Source organism: Mesocricetus auratus, unplaced genomic scaffold, assembly GCF_017639785.1.
Source record: "Mesocricetus auratus isolate SY011 unplaced genomic scaffold, BCM_Maur_2.0 Super-Scaffold_15014, whole genome shotgun sequence".
NCBI classification, from domain to species: Eukaryota; Metazoa; Chordata; class Mammalia; order Rodentia; family Cricetidae; genus Mesocricetus; species Mesocricetus auratus.
Genome location: NW_024429186.1, coordinates 10511698 through 10532759, shown reverse-complemented (window position 1 = coordinate 10532759; position 21062 = coordinate 10511698). Strand labels below are relative to the sequence as shown.

The window sequence follows — 21062 nt, the reverse complement described above, 5'->3', positions numbered from 1 at the left end:
AAATAAAGATGAGCCATGGGCCCCAGGCAGTGTGTCAGCCAGGATCGCACTGGGCTGCAAACAGCAGGAACCGTAGGAACCGGGTTGTTTAAGGGAGACGCTGGGCTGGTCTCAGAGTGATCATGGCGTGCCACTGGAGAGCCTGGCATCGGCCGCTTCCTGTCCCGTGCCCTTCGCCCTTCAGTGTGGTGGTTGTCCTTCCTCTGCGAGTCTCACTCCCTTGGCAGCTCCCACCTGCTTTTAATGGGCCTCTCCCGCTTCAGCTGAGCCATTTCTGCTCAGTTTTGATTCTCAGAGCCCCTCCTGCACGTGGGTCACCATGGGATACTTACTTTTCCTGTGTTCCTTCAGTCTTCAGCTGCCTATCTGATGGCACTCCATCTGGCCAAAGCAGAAGCTTGTCTTAGTCCTGATGGAGAAGCGAAAGAGCCCAGCTTGGGACCAGGAAAGAGCTCCATTCTTTTTTAACAGGACTGCCTTTCTTCCCGCATTTTAGTTAGAAAACACCGTTTGTTCCCCATGTGGTGGAGCCAGGAAGAGGGCAGAGGCTTCCAGGCTCAGTGGTCCGCTGGCTAGTCTTGCAAGGAAGTTTGTTGAGCTCCCACTGGGTGTGGTTGGGAGTAGGCATCTGCAGCTCTCAGGGAACTCGCAGAAAGGAGAGCCACATGACTGAAGCTCTCCAAACTGCCTCACTGCTCCCATGTAAAGCAAACTGGGTTTGGCAGAGTAGAAATGAGTGCTCTGCGGCCTCTTTTAACTCTACAGAAAAGCATGAGAAACAGCCTCCCACATACCTACGAGCAGGTTTTACAGTTGCAAGCATTTGCCGTGTTTACGTTGGACCCTCTTTTTGCTTTATAGGGAATAAGATTGGGAAAAGGCAGCTGAAGCTCTTCCTCCTTTCCTGTCTGGGCACGGCACTCCTGCCTTTGGTGGGCGTATGAATGTTTCCTATGTGTTTATCCATAAGTGTACTGGCCCTCAGACAGGCTTTATTTGTACAAACAAGATATCACCACACATAAGCAATGTATGATACTGTTTTTGCACTTTTTAAATCTACAAATTTTATTTATTTATTTATTTAGTGGGTATGTGGGTGCCCTATCGTATATACTTGCAGGTCAGAGGTCAACTTTCAGGAGTCATTTCTTTCTTCCATAGTGTGGGTCCCAGAGCTGAAAGTCTGGCCATCAGGTTTGACAGCCGTCACCTTTACCCAATGAAGCATCCTGCTGGCCATGTTTTTGCATTTAAAATTTTAAGATTCAAAAAAAGTCATCATATTCTGTCCCTTTTTAGTTTATAAAACATTAAGCTTTATGGTTCTTCTTTTTTTTTTTTTGCTATCTAACCATCCATCCACCCGCTTACCCACTCTACCTATCAATCCACTCATCTACTTCATTCATCTTTAAAAGACTTTTAGAAATCATTTTTACTTGTGCCCATGGGAGGTGGTGGGTATATGTGCTTGAGGTGGGTGCCTGCAGAGGCCTGAAGCATCTGACCTCCTGGAGCAACAGGAGGTGGGTGTTGGGAACTGAACTTGGGTTCCCTGCAAGAGCAGTGTGTGCTTTTAACCACAGAGCCATCTCTCTATCCCTGACTTCATTTGCTTTTAATTGCTGTGAAGCATTCCTCTGTATGAATAACTGAGAGTTAAGTATTTTCATTCTTTATATGCTTCATTTCTTGACAATGAAACGGTGGTGAATGTGTGTTCCAGCTCTCTGTCTCTGCATAGTCACCTCTGAACTTGGCACTTTAGAATGGTGGCGTTTGTTATTTGTATAAAGCTGTCATCTGTCTGAGTTGGTACTGTACAGGGTAGCTAGCAGGCCGAATCTGGTCTCATCTGCAGGCTTGTTTACCTGGTGTCTGACGAATGATATTGTCTGTCAACTGGGAGCCAAGCAGTGCTGCCATCCATGGCCTGCACTGTCCTGGTGGCCTGTAGTAGCCGGACTGTAGGGTTCAGGGTCTTAATGATCAGTGATCCAGGCTGAAACTTAGGACTTCACTGTCACGTGTGTTCTTTAACCCAGGCCCTGCCCTTTAGCAAGTCCATAAGGCTGGATGCCATCCAGGGCAAGAGCAGTCGGATTTCATCTTGAACGGGGTGAGTATGGCAGGTTTGGCAGGTGCGTTTTATGATCAGTACCCTTAGGTCTGCCTCTCTGTATACACCAGGAGAGTGTCTGTGGCCTGGGTTGCTCAGTGCACAGGTGGGTCTTAGCATGGGCCCCTCTTGGCCCCACTGGGTGATGCTGAATTGTTGTCCCACATGTTTGTTCCTTGACACCCACCCATGTACCGAGAGCTCCCCGCCTTCACACCCCCTCCAGTCCCTGCTGTTTGGATTTTGAGTTTTGCTCCTCTGGTGGGTGTGGGATTAGATCTTGTTGTTTTATTTGTCTGCCCACTGGTGAGGCTGAACCCTAGGGACCTTGTGGGGATGGCTTTATGTTCCCTTCCCAGCTGGTTGCCTTGAAGAAGACAGAAACGTCAAAGTGCTATTTTTTGGCTTATGATGTCGATCTTTCAAGAGAGAAGTGGTGAATTTCCCACAGAGTTTATTGCAAACTGCTGTGAAGACCTTGGAGTTACTATTGGCATGACTCATTTATGAAAAAAGGATCCCAGTAACTGCAGGCTGCATTTGTAATGCCATAGATTTCCATTTAATCTCTCACCTCTCTGTAATTTACCCAGTTTAAAAATGCCTGAGGCTTGCTTTCTCTTCGTCCGGGAACTTTCTTAGTAGGTTGAAACACAATAAATGATAGAAGTAAGAAATGGTGTCAATGTGTGTTTCCTAGTTATGTCTTTGTGGACTTTTAAAAATTAAAAATTTTTATTTTATATGTGTGTATGCGCGTGTACCAAGGGCCAATGTTGGGCATTTTTCTGTTGTTGCTTTTTTTTTTTTTTTAAGATTTATTTATCACATATACATTGTTCTGCCTACATGCCAGAAGAGGGCACCAGATTGAATTGTAGATGGCCATGAGCCATCTACATGTGGTTGCTGGGAATTGAACTCAGGACCTCTGGAAGAGCAGTCAGTGCTCTTTAACATCTGAGCCACCTCTCCAGCCCAGGGCCTCATGCGTGCGCAGCCAGCTCTTCGAGTTCTGTGGACATTTGATTACTTCTGGTACTTCTTTCCCTTACTGCGATCTCTGTAATGGTCTATATAAAACCTGTGGAGGAAACTCGATTCCTTGTGGACTACACAGTACCTAGTTATTCAGGCACACCTTTAACTGTGAGGTCACAGGGATGGTCCATAACCTTTAGAGACTGGGGTGAAGCCTGACATGGGGGTGGTGTTCAGGAGATAACACTTTTACCCAAATAATACGGAGTGCTTAGTTCTTACAATTATCTGTCTGACCTACTAATTTCTCTCAGAAACATCTAGAAAATTGCTGTGTTTGACCAGGAGTGCTATGATGAGTTTCTTAGCTACCCTTGAAAAGTGAAGTTGGGGTTCCTTTTGAAGTTAAGCTAGTTTTGACTGAACACTCAGAACTCTGCCTGTGGCTCTGCTTTCCTCCTAAGGGCTGCTGGTCTCTTACAGTGCTTGGGCCTAGAGCCTGGCTGCAGAAACAGGAGCTCCATGGAAGCAGAGCTGCAGCCCCGTAGTGCTCAGAAGTGGCCTGCTGCCCCCAGAGCATCACATTGTGAGCCACGTGTGCCAAGCCATCCGTCCTAGGTTGTTTGGATGTGGTGTGCCTTGTGAACATGGACTGTCCAGAGCTAGTGAGAGGGTACAGGCCTCTGCAGGAATGGTAGGTGGAGCAGCATCCTGGATAGGCTCCATGCCAGTCCCCGGGAGACCAAAAAGCCAGGTGTGTCACCGGCCGTTGCATGCGGCTCTTGGTGTACCAACTGAGTGAGTATAAACAAGGAGTTGGTTTCCTGGTGTGTGTGCGTGTGTGCGTGTGTGTGTGTGTGTGTGTGTGTGTGTGTGTGTATGTGTGTGTGTGTGTGTAATGGTTGTTTTGAGATACAGTCTATTATATAGCTCTGACTGTCCTGGAACTTGCTATATAGATCAGGCTGGCCTCAAACTCACAGGATCCACCTGCCTCTGCCTCCCCAGCGCTGGGATTAAAGATGTGCACACCACACCAGGCGATTTCCTGTTATCTTAAGGAGGAAGGCTTTGGAGTCTGAGCATCGCTCCATGGATCCACCAGGGTGTCCTGGACATGTCAGGCCAGTTTCCCAGGTTGGCATGGTTACTGTTCCTGAGTCCATGCACTTACACTCTGCCACCCTCCAGGCAGCCAAGCTGCAGAGCCTTGGCGTTTTCAAGCAGCGCTCTTGATACCAGAGAGCCAAACAAGGGGCCGGGCTTTTGTTTCCATTTCTGAGATAGACTGCTCACAGCCTAGCAGTTCCATACACAGACCCCTTCTGCCTCTTGTTCTCATCAAATCCCAGGCCCTACTTGCATGCTGAGAGTCTACAGGGCCTGCCCGTGCTGTTGGAGATTTGTTCACTGACCCCAGGGCTTTGTGGTGAAATGAGGAACCAAATGGCTCCTTGTATAAAGTGTAATCTACTCCTACTCATCCAAGTGTCCTAGCTTGCTGGGGAGTATCCAGGGCAGTACGTGGCACTTGATTCTAGGACCAACCCTTCCTGGCCTAATGTTTTCTAGTTAGTGAGGCTTGGACTGTCACTAGGAGTCCTTGCAGCAATAGCAGCTGTCACCATCTAGTCTGGACCTGGCTTTGTCACACACCTACCATCTCACAGCACAAGAGTGTGATCGTCCCATCCCACTGACAAGGAAACAGAGGCCTGGCAAGGCTGCACCTTCCCTAACACTCTTAGCACGTGATGTTAGTAGCTGCTCAGTGGCTGGGTCAGTTATATGCCTGTGTGCTCTCTGAAGAGCCAGGTGTGTCTTCACTCAGTCTGAGGTCCAGACCATCTGCTTTCAGGCAGGCTAGAGTGAGCGAGCAGCCCTAGGCAAGCGTCTCAGGCAGACGCTTCCACCTTGCTCAGGCAGCCAGCATTTCTATAATCCTAAGCTTGGGGATTTGGCCTCACAGCCTACCAGGCTCAGGTGGTCCTGGTTTCCTGGAGGCTGGTCTCCTGCCTATCTTCTTTAGTATGCATGTCCTGTTTCTTCCTCGCAGGGCTGAGCAGCAGCTACCCTAGCACCTAGCGTGGGGAGACATGTAGCAGGTGTGTGGGGGCAGCTGTAGGGTGAATGCATACAGAGAAAACAGCAAGACCTACATCTGTTAGTTTCCAGGGCCTTTCCACCTCTCCCCATTGATTACAGAAGAAGTTTGACAAGGGCAGGTACTCAGGCCAGAGCCTGCTTGTGTATTTCACGTAAACGTCCATGGCAGCTCAGCTTTCCCACGCACAAAACCCATTAGGCAGTGCTGTCACAGGCAGATGATGGCGGGCAAGGTCTCACATTGACGCAGACTCAGCCGGCTGATTTTGAAGGCCCTGTCACGATTTTGTTTTGAAGGAGTTCTCGAAAATGACAGGCTTCATTTCAAGGGTCTTTGTTAATCTAATAGTGTCCCTGGCTGAAATTTGTGGGCTTTTTTTTTTTTTCCTCCATAGCTCTGTGTGCTAGGGACAAAATTAAGACAATTTCAGCCTCATCTCAGGCGTAGAATATGCAGACAGAGAAATGATCTGGGGGAGCTGACAGTCTGTGTGAACCATGGGTATGCAGCGGGGGCAGGGTTAGACCTCAGGCCCTCTGAGGGCCTCTTCAGATACTTCCACCACAGATCAGGTTTATAAATCAGATCTATGCCAGCACAAAATGAGTGCAAGGCTGCTCTCTGCACAGTGTTGTGGTGAATGTGCACCTAGAGCCCCCGGTGGAGAAGTTAAAATATTAACAGACATCGCTGAGTTTTTCTCTGTGAACCTAAGCTAGAATTAATTTTTTTTCCTGACTCACTAACTTGCAATTAAAGGTACAAATTAAGCTTTTGGAAGAATCCATAGCAGATTTGTCGTCAGTGTAGAGAAGATAGTGGAATCCATGTTGGATTGTGTTCACAGGGTTGTCGCTTTATGCAGTTATACTTTGTCTTGTTCCTCTTCTTCTATGTCTTGGGAAAGCAACCTGAGAATGGGCTCCCAACTCAACAGAGTTACTTGTTATTTTTCCAGAGTGAGATTGCCCTTCCAGAGAGCAGTGGGCATCTGTTTGACAATAGTTATAAAGCTATCTGTTCCAGGCTCTCTGAAGAAATGGAGACTCTCGCACAGTGGCACTGGGCGTTGAATGTCAGGTGGGCATGCAGAACCATCAGAGGTCCATCAAGTCATCAGAGGCCTGCTACCCCAGCCAGTGTCTGTCAAATGCTCTCCTGCCCTCCACTCAGTGCTGGAGGAAGAATTTAAGCTCTGCTAATCCTCTGGTCCCAGATTCGCCTGGGGTGGGGTCTGCTGCAGCCTCTGCTATCCAGAGCCAGGGCCCAGTCCTACTACTCATCTGTCCCCAGAAGGACAGCCCTCTGTCCCTCATTTACTGAGGAACTGCTCTGGACTAGGTATTATGTCAGGCATTAGGGACACAGGAAAACAAGACATACCCATGCCCTGGCTATGCTGCTTGGCTTGGGTGCTGATGGTCCTGCTATCATTTACTCAAACCCTAGGAGACTCTGTACCTATCACCTACCCTGGTGACTTCTCTAGGGATAGCTATTGATGACCTAGAGACTTGCCCAAGCCCTTACAGTCCTCCTCAGCCTCTAGAACACAGAGCCATGTGTCCGCAGTATATCTTACGAGCATCCGGGACCTTTCCTTATCCTTCCTGGCTCTCCTCTCCTTTCTGCCTCTCTACCCTTGCCTGGACTGGGCCTTCTCTTTTATATACCTGCGTGCGCGTGCACGCGCACACACACACACACACACACACACACAGATAGGATCTCACTGTGTAGCCATGGTTGTCAAAGAATTTGCTATGTAGACCAGGCTGGCCTCTGCCTCCCAATGGCTGGTGCTACCATAACTGGCACTCATTCATTCATTCACTCATTCACTCTAAAAGACAGAATTCCATGTAACTGACTGGTCTCAAACTTACTGTGTTGTCCATGTTGGCCTTGTCCTTCTGTCAGCCTCAGCTGGGATTACAGGTGTATACAGTCATGCCAGGTTTCATGTGTCTCAGCTGGGGTTACAGGTGTGTACAGTCATGCCAGGCTTCATGTGTCTCAGCTGGGATTACAGGTGTGTACAGTCATGCCAGGTTCAGCTGGGGTTACAGGTGTGTACAGTCATGCTAGGCTTCATGTGTCTCAGCTGGGGTTACAGGTGTGTACGGTCATGCCAGGCTTCATGTGTCTCAGCTGGGGTTACAGGTGTGTACAGTCATGCTAGGCTTCATGTGTCTCAGCTGGGATTACAGGTGTGTACGGTCATGCTAGCTTCATGTGTCTCAGCTGGGGTTACAGGTGTGTACAGTCATGCTAGGCTTCATGTGTCTCAGCTGTGGTTACAGGTGTGTACGGTCATGCTAGGCTTCATGTGTCTCAGCTGTGGTTACAGGTGTGTACGGTCATGCTAGGCTTCATGTGTCTCAGCTGGGATTACAGGTGTGTACGGTCATGCTAGGCTTCATGTGTCTCAGCTGGGATTACAGGTGTGTACAGTCATGCCAGGTGTCATGTGTCTCAGCTGGGATTACAGGTGTGTACGGTCATGCTAGGCTTCATGTGTCTGTCTTTGTCATGACCTGGCTGCCTCTTTCTGTCTCTCCCACTGTATCTGAATAGTTCCTGCTTGTCCTTCCAGGGAGCCCTCCCTGCCCCCCCCCCCAGGCCACCCTGAATGCCTCTCTGTTGCTGTTTCCCCTGTCCTCCATCGTAGCACTTAAGTGCCGCCTGGACCACTTCCCAGGGATGGTGAGGAAGAGACCTGTGTGTCCTGTTTACTGCTGCGCCTGGTGTGGTCACAGCAGGTGGCACATGTTTGGAACATTGTGAACACTGCACGAAGGAGCTTCCTGTGCAGCCAGTCTAGGTTAGCAGCAGCAGCCGGGCTGCAGCTGGAGACCACAGGGAGGAGAATGTACCGTGGTCCCAGATCTCACTCTCTTGAGTGGATGGATCCTGTCACTTAGCCTCCTTCCCAAGCCATGGAGAAGTAGCCTGGGTCACAGTGCAAGTTCAGGGTGTCTGGACCAATACTGCTGTAAGAGCTGCCTGCACTGCTAGGCTGGGAAAGGCTGGTGTGTGCCGTGCCCATGGCCGCCCTGACTGCCTTCCTTCCATGTATGCAGGAACCCAGTGGCAGGCTGGGAGGGCTCCTTATGCACATCTGTCTGTTTACCCCCATGGTGGCCAGGACCAGTTTCTGTACCAGGTACGCAGCTGATAGCTTGCTCTGACTTTGCTATTGTGGCCCGGATGCATCTTTGAGAGGTGGGGGTTCCCTTCAGAAGACCCAGTATTCTTTCCTTCATTCCCTGGCTTGCCTGGTTCTCTCATAGCTGGGGATGCACCATTGTTCCCCATGGAACACTCCCCAGTGTCACTTTCCCATCAGGAAACACCTGTCATGTGCTCTAAGTGTGGTGTTAAAGCCACTGGTGCATGTGAGCAAAATGTTGAGCCTCAGAGCACAGAGCCCAAGACAAGAGTCGAGGCTGTGTTGCTTATCCTAGGCTCTCCCACCTCTGAGTAGTGCAGGAGGCAGGAAGAAGCAACTGACTGGGCTTAGTGTGTTTGTAAAGCAGATCAGATATGGAGTCAAGAGTCAGGCTGCCTGGGTGCCAGTACTGGCTCTGCCACTGATGGAGCGCAGACGGGCAGCTTAGGCTCTCTGGACTCAGTTTCTTCCTCCGTGTACTGAATGCTCCACTGTGCTGGTCACTCCGAGGGCTCATTGGCAGTGTCACCTACAGCAGTTGCTGCCTGTTTCTACCCTCAGTTCATCCCTATGCTACGCAGGAGACTCCTTGTGGCTCACTGGCTGAAGCCACTGTGCCCTGCTACTTCTCCGTAAGGTGTCCTCCCCACAGCTGCCCCTGTGAGGAGCCATTGCACTCCTTCTCTGTCAGGTAGAGACATTTAAAAATCTGAGACACGGCTTTCCAAAGTACTGTGCCTTCGCTTTGCTCTCCGAATAGAACTTTAATTCAGTTGCACATTCATATTTAAAATCTCATAGGAATTAATTTCATGAAATCGGGCTGTTTTCCTTCCTACCTCTCACAAGGCGGTGTTGCCAAGCTTCCTCTGGTGTCTTTGGCGTCGGTGTCATCATTATCCCCCGGGCCACTCTGACTCATCTAATGCAGTTTTCTTCAGCAAGCGTGTCAGCCTCGCTTCCCATCAACCTTCTCAGATCCTGCCCTGGGTGAATCAGAGTGTGCTGCTGCCACTGGAAACTTTCCACCTAGCCTCAGGCACTCACTTGTGAAACTCTGAGGTGGTTTATCCCCTGAGCTTCAGTCAGGGCTGTAGAGCAGGACCTGCCGCACCTCTCAGTGACCCTGTACTTCATAGAGGGCACAGTATGCCCTTCTCCAGGGGCCTCACTTGTCCTGTGCCTGGCTCCTCCATTCCTGGGGAAGAGAAGTGGTACAGCAGAGGCCACATGCCGTGAATGGGGAGCCTCCTCGGCCTCCCCCGCACCCTGGCGGGGGGTGGGAGACAGAGTCCTCTAACGTAGGTATGCAGACTGAAAATAAAGACGGGAAATGGAGCAGCTTCTCAGGTCTTAGGGGTATCCATCACAAGACTTTAGAAACCCACTTGCGCCCCTTGCCCAGCGAAGCCTAAGCAACACTTTGTGCACTCAACCTGTGAGTATCCGGGAGCGGAGGGTTCACCATGTGCAATTGCGTGTGACAGACTGAGGGGCACATGCCGCAGGAAACTCTTTCCCATGGCTCTGGAGACAGTCAGGCCCAAGATCAAAGTGCTAGCAGGGCTGGGGTCAGCAGGGGCCCTCGCGTTTCCTTGTAGAAAAGTGCTTGATCACTGTGTGCTCACAGGCGTTTGCAGTGGGTGTGCGTGTGCATGTGCACGCACGATGGGCAGGGGAATCACACTTCACATACTCTGCCAAATGGCTGTTCTCAGAAGGACATGAACCCTGGGCCCCTGTCTTAGGATGACAGTTACTTCCTTAGAAGCCTGTCTCTAAATGCAGTCATACGGGACTCCAGGGAAAGATATGACCCTGAGCATACCCAGATACTGCCTGGTCCTTAGCAGATGCTCCATGAGTTTGTGCTGTGACTGAGTCTGAAACATTTCAAACAACGAGACAGAACTGGTCTCAGAGGCTCTACCTAGATCCCAAAAGGGCCCTTAGGGCAAGTGGCCTCTTATCCTGGGCCTGCCCAGCTCTGCCTGTTTACTCTGGTGAGTATATCAGATGAAAGCCTGGGACACATCCTGACACTCCTCCACCCCTGCCCCTTCTGCAACAGAGAAACTGTGACCTTGACTAAGAAGAGGGGCACGATACTCTCAACTCAGATTCTCAGTGTTTCTGTTCATAGCAACTTAATGTTGCCCTTTTTCTAGCCAGTAAGAGCTGAATGTCTGTATTCCCAGGACTCAGCAGGCTGAGGCAGGAGGATTACTGCAAGTTTGAGGACAGCTTTTGGCTGGCTTGGGCTATAGAGCGAGACCCTGCTCGAGTGAGAGTTGGGGAGCTGGCACAGTGGTGGAGTGTTGACACAGTGGTGGAGTGTTTGCACAGAGGGCTCAAGGCCCTGCCTCTAGCTCCAGCACTGCAAACACATGAGGGAACTGTCTGGCACAGAGTGACTGCTGACCCACTGTGTGCTGACTGAACTAGAATGGTCGCTGTGCAGAATGACTGTGGACTCACAGCTTACACAAGTAGCGTCGCCTCCGTTGCCGAGGCCACTGAAGCACAGAAGGAAAGGGTGGTTTACTGTGGGTAACTCGGGGGAGGCAGCCTGCATCCTGATGGGTGGGGGTGGGGCTGGGAAGCTGAGCAGTCCCAGGAAGTAGGCTGTGCTGGGGGAGCCTTGCCGCTTGCTTCCCAGCTTGATGGCTGCACCTTCTGGACTGGCTGCTTGGGGCCTTGGGGGGTGCTTACGCCCTTTTTTTGTGGGTCATTTTTAGCCACTGACTCTTGAAATGCCCAAGATACCCCTGACTTGAGCCTGTGGGACATACTGCTGGAGAAGTCCTTCCTTCTGGCATTGGGTTTCCATGGGACCAGCCTTTTGTAAGTATTTTCTGAGCAAATCAATGAAAGAACACATTAAGCACACTTCCAGGTTTCAGTCGATGCCATTTCTGCTCAGCCAGTTAACCTGTCACTCTGGTTGGCCCCTGACACATGTGATTAGGTGCATTCTGATTTTATTAGCGTGGCTAATTAACGTATGGCATTAAAACATCATCATAGATTGATTTGAGTATCTGTATCATTGGCACTTCAGTTAATAAAATAACTTTTGATAAGAGCAATGGTTTTAGAGCCTTTATACTTAATTATATTTTCCAAAGGATTTTTCTAGACTCACATAACTGTCCAGGCAAGTTACATCAATTCCCTAGTTAATGAAAAGAAATTGGTTTTTTATTTGTTTTTTTCTTAATTCAAATTAAAAGCAATATATATTTGATAAAGGCAGTTAAAGGATTATTTGTTAACGTCTCCCTCTTTCTGTATCGGGTAACACCCATAAGAGCTGGATTAATTGTGAGGATGATGTGAAGCACCCACGGCTGTGAGAGCAGTCTGGCCTAGAGAGCCAGGGCTGCATTTCTGCTCCCTTCTGTCCTTTGCAGCCCCTTCTCAAAGATGAGCGCTTTGTTCTCCCGCTGTCCCCGAGTGCTGTCACGCACTACACTGAGCATCCCGAGTTCAGGGTCAGCAAGCTGACATTATGACAGTGGTCAAAATGGGAACCTGAGGTGGATCCAGGAGCTTCTTTCTCTTCCCACACGGGTTAGGGAGTCTGCCAAAGCTGGCAGTTTGGAAAGAAGGAAACGAAAGAGCGAAGGAAGAGGAAGGAGCCCCACACGAGCCCGGGCTGCAAAGTGTAGCAAGCGCTGGGTTGTTATCCACCTCGAAGAGTTGACTCTTCTTCTTCTTATTTTCTGCAAGCTCATGTCACAATGTCTGAATCTTTCAAAAGTGTAGCCTGTTGAAGGAGACCTTACAAACAAGCCTAGCAAATACACGCGCTCCCACAAACCCATCTTCTATTCTTCCTTCCTCCTCTTAAGTTAGAGAGTTCTTTGACACTCTTTACTAAATTCTGAGTGTCAGCATCTTTTCACACCCAGTGTGTGTGTGTCATTGATATGTATTCACACACATTCCTGAACCACTGTGTTTGTTCCTAAATACTCCAGGGTAGGTCTCTTAAAGTGAGAGAGCCTCTTCCACTCTTCAGCACTGAAATACTAACGACTCATCTGCTGTGTGCATACCTTCCTGAGATTTTTGTCAGTTGTCTTAAAAATGCCTTTTGTTTGTTTGTTTGTTTTTTGAGGCAGGGTTTTGCATAGGCTATGCTGGCTTGAAATTTGCTATGTAGTTGTCTTAGAGTTATTAATGCTGTGATGAAACATCATGGCCTAAGGCAACTTGGGGTGGAAAGAGTTAATCTCACTCACAGTTCTATATAATAGTTTGTCATCAAAAGCAGTGAAGACAGAAGCCAGGAACCTGGAGGTGGGAGCTGATGCAGAGTCTATGGAGGGGTGCTTCTTACTGGCTTGCTCCTCATGACTTTCTCAGCCTGCTTTCTTATAGAACCCGGGACCACCAGCCCAGGGATAGCAAGCATCACCCACAATGGGCTGGGCCCATCCCCATCAATCACTAATTAAGAAAATGTCTTAAGATGGATCTTTTTTTTTTTTTTTTTTTTTAGTTTTACGAGACAGGGTTTCTCTGTATTGTTACGGAGGCTGTCGGTCCAGCCTGTCCTCGAACTCACAGAGATCCGCCTGCCTCTGCCTCCCGAGTACTGGGATTAAAGGCGTGCGCCACCACTGCCCGGCTTAAGTTGGATCTTATGGAGGCCGTTTCTCAGTTGAAGTTGCCTCCTTTCAGATGACTCTAACTTGTGTCAAGTTGATATAAAATAAGCCAGCAAGGTAGTCAAAGTAGTGCTGAGATTACTGGCCTTCTTGCCCATTCCATTTGCGTGGTGATGGGGATGGAACCCAAGCCTCGTGGCATGCTAGACAAAGCACTTCACTGCCTGAGACGTCCCCAGCCCAGGAATGTCCTGTCTGGTCAAAGGGAGCTCAGGTCCTGGTGGGACCTGCGTTGTCGTCCCTTGTTGTCTCCTTTAGTATGGATAGCTTTTGTGTCTCATGGCACCCACAGCTTAGAAGGCACACAACAGCTACCTTTGTGGCTCTGCCACGTGCTTTTTTGTGATGGACTCTAATTCTGCACTTTGGGCAGGAATGTTTTGTGACCTGCTGTATACTTTCAGAGCATCCTGTCAGGAGGTGGGTGCTATAGCCACCAGCTAGTCCTATTGATGACACCTTCCACATTAAAAATTATATAGGACATACTTTGAGTCTACATAAAAGCCCTGCTATTTCCCAAACTTTTGTTCATTGGCCTTGGCGTTGTTTCTTACGGGAACCAGACCTCTGATGATGGTTGTCAAAAGGCAGTTTCTAATTCTCAGATTGCTTGCTGGCTGCAAAGAGTTGTTTCTTTTCCCAGCAGTCTATTTATTTAATTTGTATCTCTGTGGACTCCCTGTACTCTTAGCTTAATGATACACTGTATCCATTTTTGGTTAATGAAGCCCCTTCATGCCAGCTCACTGTCTAGTTGAGATGAATCCATCATTAGAGTGCGCTGTGTGTGTGTGTGTGTGTGTGTGTGTGTGTGTGTGTGTGTGTGTGTGTGTGTGTGTGTGTGTAGCAGAGTACTCCAGACTCCAGACTCACTTGCTCTTTCTCTGCCTGAGTTCTAAAACCAGCTGTATCCAGGAGTCCTGGTTCCTCTGGGTAGAGAAAGGCATTTGGAAACCAGGCTTTGGGTATTAGCTCTGCTCATCACTGATGGGCTGCACTTCTCAGCAGTCTGATCTGGACATCCTACATGCTCATGTACAAGTTGTGTGGAAACCCAGGACTGAACACTGATGTTTCTAGTTCTATTTGAGTATAGCAAAGCTCCTCCTGCCGTCTACCATTTGCAACTTCCACTTTTAAATGATTTATTATTATTTTATGTCGTTGGTGTTTTGCCTGCAGGTATGTCTGTGTGAGGGAACCAGATCCTCTAGAACTTGAGTTACAGACAGTTGTGAGCTGCCATGTGGGTGCTGGGAATTGAGCCTAGGCCCTCTAGAAGAGTGGCTAGTGCTTTTAACCTCTAAGCCATCTCTCCACCCAGAAGCTCTCATTTTCATAGGCCATTTGTAGAGTTGTTTGATCCCAGCATGAAGAAGAGGTCAGGGTTGCTGACTTGGTCTAGAAGAAGTCTACTGATGTGCTTTGCCTTTGGCCTGAGAGTATGCAGCTGAGCTTTCAGATAGTCCTTTCTCCCTTCGCTCTGGCCCTTTTGCTCACCGGAAAGACACTTTGGCTTACTTATTTCTCTTTGTATTGTTTCAGGTCTCTCCTTCTCTCCCTTCCCTCATGATACCTCTCAAACTCAGGCCAGCACAAAAAGTTCTGTTCTGGGAGGAGTCCCCTGACGCTGCCCAATTCTCTTGATCCCAGCTCCCCACCCCGTGTTGCTAGGTAGACAACCAGGCTTCTTGGCTTTTCCCACCCCTGTCCCCACAAATGACTAGTCTCATTTTCCTTTCTTTCTTCATAAAAGTAGGGCATTATGTATCTTCTTTTGCAGTTTGCTTTTTTTCCCCATTTAACAATACATCCAATCAGGCCATACCAGTACTTCTTAGAGCCGCCTAGATTCCTTCTGTGGCTGCAAAGCCATTGCCCATTGTTCACCATCATTTGGGCCATTTGGACTGTTATTTAGGTGTGCAGGAACTGTGCTGGGTCTCTAAGAGCCCTTAATAGCACAGATAATAGAGGCCCTAACTGGGCCTCGTGTCTGCTGTCTGACTTCAGGAGAGTGGCTGTGTTTGGTGGAAAGAGGGGCTGGGTGGTAGTGTGGCCACTTGCTGTCATGGAGTCCAGATCAGGCTGTCTGGTGTCAGAGCTTAGAGCCAGGCATGAGGCTGCCTTTAGGCCCTCCTGTGGGATCCATTACTCCTGAGATGCCAAGAACAGCACACATACCACTAAGACCTCAGGGAGGAAGGGGCTCCATAAGAGATCTGGAGATACCCTTCTCATCCTTACTTTTCCACTTGTCTTTTGAAACTGTGATTTGCATGTGTGCTTCAGGATGGCATATGTGTATACATAAAGTTTTGAAAACTAGTAGCAATCTGTGCTTACAGTAGTTGGGAAACCACTGAAAGAGGCCTTCTCTCAGCTCTTGGGAGTGTGAGCACCTGGCTGACCTGGTATCCACAGAAGAAAGCTTGTGGTCTATATAGGGAGGCATGTGGACATGCATTTATGGAGTAGAGCCCATACAGTGATCAGGACAGCTGGACAGAGGTTAGGAGAGAGTATCCGTGTGTGTGTGTGTGTGTGTGTGTGTGTGTGTGTGTGTGTGTGGGCTTAGAGTGGAGGGAGCTCACCTGCTCACAGGTGAGTTGACCGTGTGCTTATCAAGTTCACAAGAGTCCCTTTGGGCCTCTGTTACCTGACGAAGGAGGTCAATGCCATATGGAATATAATATATCTATTTACCAGAGAAAGAACTTACACACAAGCTGAAAGGTCAGAAGCGTGGCAGGCTTCCAAAGAGACAGACCGTTTACTTTTCTTTTCCTTCAATACCCACCTGTGCTAATCTCCCTATCCCCACCCACCCTTTTGAGCGTTTTGTGGGCTCACCCCTACAGTTACCTTCCCTAGAAAGGGAAAAGGCGGTGCTGCCTCTGGGCGTCTGCTCAGAGACCATACCCGGAGCCACAGTTAATAGCTGTCCTTGGGACCCTGTCTGCCTGGGCCTGCTGTGTGACTTCTCTTTCCAGGCCTCCCAGGGCAGGGTAAGTTGGAGTCAGAGAGGAGAGGTACTTGTTCAGGATGCTCCATGGAGGCTGCGGCGAGGTACAGCACGGGCCTGCCACGCCTGTCTTCTTGTTGCAGCTGCAAGCCTGTCTTACCCAGAGTTCGCTGGCACCGAGAAGGGCTCAGTTTCCCTTCCTGGTGCTCAGTGCCTTTTGAAACTCATCTGTTTCTGCTGCAGCAGTGTTGAAGAGCTTTACCTGAGGCTCAGATGCTCTGATGGGGCTTTAATGGCATCTTAATGTTGCCTCATCAGTTACTTTTGTCACCGGAACATCCCCGTGGGATGGCTATGAACTCTCTCCTGAGCCACATGTGCAGAGTCCCCTGGCGTTAGCTGTCCTCTGCAGCTTTCCCATGCCGTGCCACTGAGCTCTCTAGCGTTTGTTTTGTACCTAGCAGTGTCGGGCACGCTCAAGTCTCTTCCTTCTAGCCTCTGTGGTAGAGGAGGTGACCAGCTCACCTGGAAGCCTCCCGGGGACCTTGATGTGAATGCCCTGCTTTCAACTGTCCCTGTGCTACACTAGATACTGAGCTATCCACCCCACCATTTGGTTTTGGAGACTATAACCTAGCAAAGTCTTGTCTAGTGGGCCCCGGAGGACTTTCAGCATGGACTGGACCAGAGCTGCATGCGGCCCCCAGTGCATGGTGGTGGGCTAAGCTGGAACCAGGACTCACACCGTGTGCATTGAATGTGCCTGAGGCTGGAAACCACTGCAGGAGAGGAGAGAGAGGCCCAGCACAGGGGCCTTCTTCAGGGCCTCGCCCATGCATGGCCAGTCAGGAGGAGTGCCTGGTGGCACAGGGGCCATTCTCACAGTTTGCAGCCTCTCCCCCAGTGTCTCCTTCAGACTCCATGGCAGGTACCAGCCTGGTGCCCTTCCAAGGGTTGAGCCTCATTACAATGTAGTTGTTAGCACCCTAGAAGTAGTACTAGCAAGGCAGAAAAAGTCACTAGACATGATTTTGGCCTTGACCCTCTCTAGCCATGTGGCCTGGGCATGGTGGGTCCTTGGTCCTGGTGACCTTTTGTTCCCTCACTGTAAAATGAGGATCAGAATCCCCATTGGCCCAGAACAGTTGTGGGGATTTAAAACAACAGGGACCTGGCACCTTGTGTAGGGACAGAAGCTGCTTCTATTGTCACTCTTTCTGCTGGTGCTACTGTGCCCCGTCCCCACCGCCATACCCCATGTCCCCCACTTCCTAGCTGCTCCCATCCTTCGGAGGCTGAGGATACCTCCCTCCCTCCTTGCTCCTCTGTGGTGTCCTCTCCTGACATACCATTGTTTTCTCAAAAGAAGAAAGGAAATGGTTTAAGTTGGGGGAGACGATCCCCAGGGTCCCATTTCACATGATTGTCCCATTTCTAAACTTGAGTTAATAAGAATAAACAAAGTGGTAGGTCGATTTGCACAGGAGACGAATATCATCCCGACGATTATGTAAATATTTATGTGTTCTGGCGCTCTCATTTTGTTACTGGTGTCTAATTTCCGAGTCTCATAATGAAGTGTAATTTGGAGGGGCTTTGCTAAGGCAGGCACAGCCGCGGAATCATTGATATGTTCGGCAAACTTGGTTTCCGTTGTTCCTTTTCATCAGTTGTCTTTAGATTCCCCCTCAAGTTCTTTGTGACTTGACAGCAGCTTCCAGCCCGATGAAGACAGGGCTCTTAAACATTGCTAGGAATCCAGAAGAGCTTTATAATATTGTCGCTTAATAAGAAAATGCATCCATTGGCAGGACATGGGATTTATGGCTTCAAATGGATTTCAGCTTGCAGTTTTAGCCCTCTGTGTTCCTGCCCTTCCTGGGGCTATGAGTAAGGTTTTTTAATTAAGTCAAATTGAATTGAATGAGCTTTTATTGAACACCCACTCTGTGCCAGACACCAGCTCCTTAACCCTTGCACTGCCCCGTGGCTGTGGGGAGCTAAGCCGGTGAGGGCCTGAAGAGTTAGTCCTCCACATCCACCTTCCTGCAGCCGGCTGGCCCGTCTGGCGGTGGGTTTGGAAGTGAGTCTGACTCAAGCTCATTCTTCTGAAGATGGCTTTCCTCACAGTTGACTAAGGGGGCTTAGGTCAGTGGCTGTGCTTCTTGCTTAGCCTATTTTGTCTTCTCAGACACCCCATAAAGTTCCTTGTTTCCTATCTTACATCCGACAAATGGAAGACTCAGAGAGGTGTAGTCTGAGGCTGTGGGTCACACAGCTGAGGATAGGCAGAGTGTAGGTTTCAGTTCACAATGGTCAGTCTTCCAAATTGTAGTTCCTTCTAGAGCCTCCCTCAGGGTCTGTGCTGTTTCTGGCTCATGAGCAGATTATACTCCTGTGAGACAGCCCTGCAGGGCAGTGTGGAGCAGTAGGTAGAGCCAGGCTTGTTCCTGGGCAGTCTCTGACTGTGTCCTGGGCAGGTGCGTGTCCCCTCGTCACCTTTACGCTACTTGTTGGTGAGTGAATGGCACTATGCCATCGCAGGTGGTTGCTGGCCACAGGCAGCGTGTGTGAGGCATGGATTGACGTCATGTCTTGATCCTGACAGGCACTTGGAACATGGAGGATTCTGCCGCGGGCATCCCCGGCTGGTCAGGTCCGCCCACCGACCCACCTCAGCCCTGTGCACCACATGGCTGACCGCCAAAAGGGACGGGGATGGCATTTTGTGAAGGGCAGCCTGGCACTGTATACTCCACTCATAGTAGTCATTCAAGGGATCTTAATGTTTAGGAAGGAGATAAAACTGCCAACAGTTGGGGGAAGCTGTCAGAATGAAGGTTTGCCTGTGTCATGAAAGTGAACCCTCAAACCTAGTGACTGTTGGGTTGTGGAAGCAGTGTGTCATCTGGGTTTCTCACTGGCAACAGAACTCACTGGAAGGACAGTTGGCATCTCCCGATTGCTGCGTGGGGGTGGACACTTTTTATGTGACAGCAAGGCAGGGAAGCTAACAGTGATCTCTGAGGAGTTATGCTCAGCTTAACCCTTTGAATTGCTGCAGCTTTAACATCAACTCCGGGAACAGTTGTAGATTCCTCATGCTGCTCATGTTCTCTCTGAAAATACAAAGGCTCAAATATTTGAGGAGCTGGTAAAGCATCTGTCTTAATGGGGACAGAGCCGGCGTGTTCTCAGGTGCCTAGGGGAAGGTGGGAAGGTGGCCCCAGGGCTCGGATCCACATGTCAAGGGAAGAGGACTCCTGAGAGACAGACAGACACATGTGGAGAGCTGTCCCGTAAAAGGCCCTGAAGCTGCATGCTCATGTCAAGCTGTTCTTTGATAGCATTTAATTGAGACAGGTTTTCTGATTTCAGTGTTTGAAGCAGCTGGGGGGGGTAGAAGGTAGTGTGTCTCCCCCCACTCCATTTCCCTCTGCATGTTGGGGGCAGTTGTTTTGGGCAGTGTTCTCCTGCTGCCTGTGCTCCTGCCAGAGCCAGTGCTCAGGGATTCCTTGGCTGCAGACACCTCCTGCAATGGAGACAGGCAGCTGCTCAGCCAGCCCTTTGGCGGCAGGCAGCAGGGTGGCGCTAGACACCTGGCTTTGAGTCCCCGAGAGGCTTGCCTCTCCAGGCTGTTCTGATCTGTTTTGTGATGGCTAGAGAATGAGGCCCCATAATGAGGTTGGGGGTGGGGGTAGGGAGAGAGAGGCTGATGAGCCTGATTCAAAGGATGAATCCCGTGAGGACTTGTGCTGAGCTCCGAGGGAGAGGGTACCATTGTAAAGACAGGACAGGAGTCCTGTCCCTGCGGTGGATGCCTGCTTGCTCTGCTGCCTCCTTGCCACCCTTCCCAAGCAGTCAGCACATCTTTGGATGGACTCAGACCCTTGTCCCTAGTTTTCATTCCCTTTTCTTATTTAGGGATGGTCAGAGCAACAATGAGCAGGTCAGGCTTATTTGGGAAGATCCGTATTACTTCTGATTATTTATGAACGGACAGGCCAGGGGGAGGCAACCAACCCGATTAATTCATCAGTGAGGCAGCTGGAGGGATGTGTGACAAACAGACCAGGCTGTCATTTGGCCAGAGATTGTCTGTGCTGGGATTGTTCCCCCAGGATAACCATGATGACAAACGTAATTGACATTTTTTATTAACCCTGAAATGATTAAAGATGCTGTTGCTGAATTTGTGTCAAAGTACTGGGTCCCTGGCATTTTGAGAGGATACGGTGTGGGGCCAATAAACAGCCTGTGTTTACTTCCTGTTCATCATTTTAATCAGCCAAGGCAGACAGAGCCCTGCCTGATTTGGTCTTGAAACTGGGCCAGAGACAAGACTCTGCTTTCCGGCTTGTTTTCCAGAACATTCTGGCATCCCCATCCTGGACACATAGGAGGCACTCTGTTCAATGACCCATTTAGTTACTAGGGTTCCTACTGTGTGCTGCATTCTAAGGTGTTGGGTTGGGGGGCTTTCCACAGGAGCAATAATGGCAGAGTAGGAGCATAGGAAGGTTTGCTTGGGAATGGTCATAGTCTCTTACTGGGGCAGGGTAGTCCTGCCAGACTGCGTGGGAGAGGGAGCCAGTGCAGGAAGCCGGTTTAAAGAGTCACTTTTGGTTAATGTGTGATGGAATGGATTTCATTGTGTTTTTATGTGTAAGCCATTGTGTGTAGCTCATAGGTGATCCTTCTCTCTGGGTCCTTTTCTCCCAGTAGCTCTCCTTCTGTCCCCCCTCCCCCCATTTCAAGAGAGATGTAGTGGCGTGCTCTTTTAATCCCAGCACTCTGGAGGCAGGGGCTGGTATTTTCCTGTTTGTTTTTTCCAAGCCAAGCTAGCCTGGTCTATATAGGGGGGTTCCAGGCTAGCCAGGACTATATAGTGAGACCCTGTCTCAAAAAAACAAAACAAAACAAAAAAAAACAAAAAACAAAAAACAAAAACCAAAACCAGCAAAGCCAACCATGAGCTCAGGAAGACGCACAGCGCGCATGCTCTTGCTCACCATGCTTCACTTGCTGTGTTCTCC

General features: G+C 49.5%; 1 protein-coding gene across 5 annotated transcripts in view; it reads left to right on the top strand.

Moving 5' to 3' along the window:
* The window catches only part of Wdr25 (WD repeat domain 25), a 138559-nt gene that overhangs the window by 41867 nt on the left and 75630 nt on the right, over positions 1-21062 (top strand). The gene's annotated exons all lie outside the window — the stretch shown is intronic.